Here is a 5,839-nt window from a genome sequence, read left to right on the forward strand (position 1 = left end):
TAGTTCCCCTTACTGTACTTGGCAATGCTGCCTGTGTGTTTCATGACATGTCCTTAACCATCACTTGAGGATCTATTAGCTCTAGAAATATGTCTGTTTACTAACACCTGTGAGTTCTAGTGTAACATAAATCATGATCCCAAAAATTGGTATCAAATACAGGTTCCTTTAGGAATAACTTTACCACGACAAGGTAAATTGATAGGGCATCATATCTAAACCAGAAAGTCAGTATGCTTATTCAAGTAAGATACAAGTACTTGATGGTACAAATTATGTATTTTGGAAAGTCAGTATGGAAGCCTATTGCATGTCCCTAGGTGTAGATGTTTGGAGTTTTGTATTAGTTGATTATATTGTCCGAGAAACCCCTCCTACAAATGAAAATGATAAAAGTGTTTATGGGAACAATGAAAAGGGAAAGAGTGCAATTCTCTTTGGCTTTAATCAATATGACCTTGTAAAAGTAATTCAATGTAAGTCAACTAAGGAAGTATGCTACAAGCTCTAGAATAGTTATAAAGGAGATGAGAAAGTTAAGCAAGCCAAACTTCAAGCGATTAGAATGAGGTTTGAGAGCTTAAGAATGAATAAAGAAGAAAATATACCAGAATATTTTCTTAGATTAATGAGGTAGAAAATATGATTAGTGGATTTGGAGAAGAACTCATGAATGAAGTAGTTTTCTAGAATGTATTGATATCTCTTCCTATGAGATTCAATTCTAAGATCTCATCTACATAAGAGATATCAAACTTAAAGTCTCTTTTAATGAAGGCGCTACATGGAACTCTCACTTCCTATGCGATGAGAAGAGAAAAAGATAAGTTTGAGCAAAAGGAGGTAGAAATTAAACCCTCAATGAAGAATAAGTAGCACAAATATCACAAAGAATGTTTCAACTATGAATTTGATCAAGAGTTGGCTTAGTTTGCTAGAAAGCTAAAACATGGTTTAGGAAAGTATAAGGGAAATCTACCCTTCCAAATCTTTGAATGTGGAAGGTTTGGGAAATTTTCCTCCAAGTTTCCTTATTGAGATAAGACAAGAGAGGAAAAGGATCAGAAGCCCAGAGATAAAGCTCAAGAATATCATAAGAAGAATCCTTTCAAGAAAATATGGTCTCTACTCCAAAGAGGATAGTTTTGCATTAGAAGGAAATAGGCAAGAGTCTCCAAAAGATGAGGTTGATGAATTCTTACTCATGGCATTAGAATCTAAATCTAAATATAAGAAAACCTCGAGGAAGAAGAAGATGAAAGTGTAGTAGATCTTGAAGGGGAGCTCATCAACGCCCTTGATGAATTAAAGATGACCTGAAGGAAGAAAAAGAAAATAAAAGAGAAGTTGTTGTGAGATGAAGAAGGTTTGAAGAGTTTGTTTACCAAAGTAAAAAGTTTGGGGAAGCTATTAAGAGTGAAGACAATCTGGCACAACAATTAGAAGAAAAGAAAAATAATTGTAAGAAGCTAGAAGATGAGAGTAACCTCTCGAAACAATAATTGACCAAGAAACGGGAGAAAATGATTATAAAAATATATAAAGAGGAAATTTTGTCTCTAAAACTCAAGCTTGATGATGCAAAAAGGGAAGAATAGGTTTTGAATGGATTAATCGTTGATTGGGAAATAGCTGCCATAGTTTAGAAGCAAAGATTAGCTCTCAGAACAAACCTTGATAAGTCCAAAATTGAGATGGAATTAGACAAAACAATTGTTGAAGAAACAAAGAAACTAAACCACGTTATGAACAGTGCAAGCCAATGGAATTCAAACTTGGATCTGATCTATTCTCAACTTGGATTGCGCTGTAGAGGCAGGCAAAATAGTGGAGGAGATTTGAACCCATAACTTGTTCATATCTAAGCTAGTTTGTGTGTAGCATGTGGAGATAGTACTAAGTACTTGTGAGGAGTATTGTACTATGTATTGTTACATGTTCTCTATCATTATAATAGACAGATAGTTGGGGGTTTTCAGCTGTATGCTTTCCCCATTACATAATGTGTTGATATGTGTGATTGATGTTTCAATGTGCGCATGCGATTGTTTTTTTTAATTCCGCAAATTGATGATCAATGGTAGAGGAGGTTATGTATTATGCATGCATTGCACAAATAGTGTATAATCAAGATAATCTCTGTGAATAAGTGTTATATTATTCAAATTTCTACAGAACAAATATTCTTCAATCAAAGAGTAAAAATCCAAAAAAAAGAAGTGAAAATTGAGAGAAAGAAAAAATCCTGAAAATTGCTAAAAAAAAAATCGAAACAATAGTCACTAGGGTTCTAAATTTTTAAGCTACTCGAGTTGCCATTTGTTAGTATGAAGTTTCTTGGAAGTTGTGGTGGGCTCCAGTATTGTAGCAATAATGCTACAACTCCTGGAGCTTTCTGTCTCTAATTTTATCAACCCGGTAGTTCGTACAAACTTGGAAGCGACGGTGCTGTATGCACAAGTACTAGCTCTTGTCGCAGCTATCACTTGGTCAGCTGGCACAAGTCTGCTAGGGCTCAAGCCAACTTCTATAGGCTCACAGAAGAAGCTTTATGAATGATGGACGAAAGCTAACTCAAAGGAGACTAGTCTAATTGCAGAAAGTAACTGAAAACCAATAAAGCATGAAAACCCTAGTAAACCCTAATTTAACTAGCTAGACCCTAACTATGCAAAATTGTGAATGAAACAACTACCAATAATGCCATTACTTGCAGTGAAGTGAAATACATGCATCTAAGCTACTTGCATCTGAAAAGACATGTTTTTGTATTTTTTCATGAAGTGGTTGGATTTATTGTGATGATGCTTTTGATTAGGGTTTGGTTGTGCAGGAGCGGTTGGAATGGAAGGAAAGCATGGGCAAGGTCAGGGTGGCTAAGGGAGGTCCTAGAGGGTCTCCAGCATCAGTCCACAGAAGCCTACCACGTTCGGATGCTCAGCAACCGAGTTTGCAGGTTTCTACAGGAAGTCTGCAGGGGATCCTACAGGAAACTCAGGGGTTTCTACATGAAGTATGTGCAATTCTACAGGATGTTTGGCCGTGGAAGTTTTAGGAGATGTTGAAGTGTTGGAGTGGTGTGGGAGGATAGGTGAGATGGAGATGGAGCTGGTGATGGCTCAGGAGCTGAGAAATCAGATGGAAGGACGAGTGCATGCAGTGGTTTGATGGTTGGAAGGATGGGATCAACGAAAGTTGAAGTAAATGGAGCTAAGTGAATAATGGATGAGTTGGAGGGTAAATGAGTTAGACAGAGGCTGAGTAGGTGGATTGAGGAGAGATCAAGAAGAAGAAGAAGAAGGTGGAATGATGAGGAGCAGCGTAAATGAAACAAATGACTTATGCACCCAAAAACGAGAAATTCATTAACCTATGATAACTGTGCTATGAAACCTATGAACAGCAATGGAAAACCAAAAAAGGAAACTCGTGCATGGAAGTGAAATGTAGAAGTAAGGTTCAATGTCAATAGTGTATGGATGGATCTTCAACGAAAATATCTATGTTGCAGCTTGCATGGAAGTGAGAAGAACTGTGTTTCTTTTTGGTGGTTGGTTATGGACTGCACCCCAATCCCTAAGAGAGATGGCAGTGAGCCTTAACAACCTTTTGCTGGAGCTCCAATAATTTATAACTATCCTCCTATCGAATCTAAGTAACTGAAACAAACTCACCATAAATTAACCCTAGCTAAGCTCATGAAAAAGACTAAATTAACAAATTGTAAATTCGAATTGAATGTGAAAGTAAAAACTCAAAGTGCTGGAACGAAATGCAAACACATTACAACACCGAGGAGATCTATTGCTCTCAGGTTGGGCCCTAACCTGAGAGCTATAGCTCCCTTAGAAACTCAGAATGAGATCAAAATCTGCCTGCCTTTATTCATAAACGAAAGTCTGATGACATGCCAAAATTGGCTTACAAAAGGAACAAAAACCGAGCTGTAGCTCGTACTTCCAAATTACAAGAGCAATATCAAAAGTTCAAAAAGCTTCTATCCAAGGCTACGGCCTCAGTATTTATGCCAAATGATCATCCAACAGATGTCCTTGATTTTAGGAGCTCGGCTGTCCAATTGAAGTTTAAACTGCTGATCCTGTAGGATAGTCATAACTGCTGTTCCTGTAGAACAGTTATAACTGATGTTCCTGTAGAACAGTTGGCTGCTTCTGAGCTCGGTGGGGAGATGGATTGGAGCTCGGAGCTATGGTGGGAATCACGAGGAAGGTCCCCAAGACCGTGGACATCCTCTCCTAAAAACCAGCAGTGCCACCTCATTGTCTCCTTGTCTCCTTTTTCGTGATCTTTTCTCCCTTTTAATGCCAAAAACCTGAAAGCATCATGCATTAGTCACGTAGATAGAATGCCTACCCTTCTTCCTACAAACAACACGAATAAACCAAGAAATGAATGCATAAGCAATGGAAAATGAATGGTTTGAGCAGAGCAAGTAGGCCAAATGAGCCCAAATTGTACCAAAAATTGGGGCTCATCAAGTTGCACCAAAACCCTTCACTTATGTTAATCGTGACATATAACCCTAACAAAAAAAATGAATAGTTTTCATTTCTCTTTAGATCTGAAAAATAAAATATCAAAACCCTACAACAAATAATATACAAATTTAAATGAACATGTACCATAAAATGATATATTTAGAATCCAATGGAAATAGCAGAACTTTGATTATGTTATTGAAAAATAAATGTTTATACATGTGAAGAGAATGTATAGACTTAGATCTAGAGATCCCCCTCTTTGGGATGGGTCCTATGTACCCTATGCTTCAACTATTGATTCAACTCATTGTCTCTCAAAGTGTATGTAATGGGTAAGAAGAAACAGTGATGGCCTGAACTAAAGATGGGAGCTCAAATCTCACAAGGCAATAATCAGGACGATGAGAATCGTCATGGTGAAGAATGAGGAGAAAACCATACTATTTATAACAAAATATTATGATAGATCTAGATTTAAGATAATAATAAAAAATGTTGGAATAAATCAAGATCTAACCGTTAGGAATATTTTATTGCATTTTAGAGAGGGAAATATTATTTAAAATTATCAAATATCTTTGTTTAGAAAATTACTACAAAGATGGATAACATAGACATAGTCCAACTCTAGCCAAATAATTGCACACTTGCATCCATTGCTATTGGACAAGGAGCTTGCATCTAGAAGAAGGTAAATACTGCAATTTTCATCTTAATTCCAAGCCAAATAAACCTACATACATCACCCATTGGGCCAATTCCTCCATCGTACCCTTCTCCATAATACACAACAAAATAAGTGAGAAAGGAATAAGATTTATAATGCTCATGTATAAACTTATTATTACATAAACTTTGTAAAATTTAAAAAAATATATTCAAATGTGGGAAAAGCTGGATAGTAAACTGCATTTATTTGCATTTATAAACCATAAGTAAAATTCTTTAAACTAACTAATTAATCTAATTATGGAAAATCCTTATGTCTTTTAAACCTTTATTAACTAATTAAAATGCCCACTCCCTATGGACATTCAAAACCTACTCCCACCTATTACAATAACCCTTTATAAAAAAAAAAGGATAGACGAGGATAGAAATGGTTCAAAATGTGATTTACACGAACTCCTAAATTCTAGCACGAAGTTGAGACTTACTACAAGTTGAATAATCTACGGTGAGGGTGATGCCCTCTGCTATTTCATTATTAAAAATCTAAAAATCTATTATTTCATTAGTTGGAAAAGTTCCAATTTATACAAGTGCGGTGCGCCGTTTGTTCGAGGATCTACGTCTCAATGTTTATCCAACCACGTGGAAACATAGTCCGAGGAAGA

Source organism: Pinus tabuliformis, chromosome 4_2 (genome assembly GCF_031772625.1).
Source record: "Pinus tabuliformis cultivar Carrire ecotype Pingquan chromosome 4_2, CPIR1, whole genome shotgun sequence".
Taxonomy (NCBI): domain Eukaryota; kingdom Viridiplantae; phylum Streptophyta; class Pinopsida; order Pinales; family Pinaceae; genus Pinus; species Pinus tabuliformis.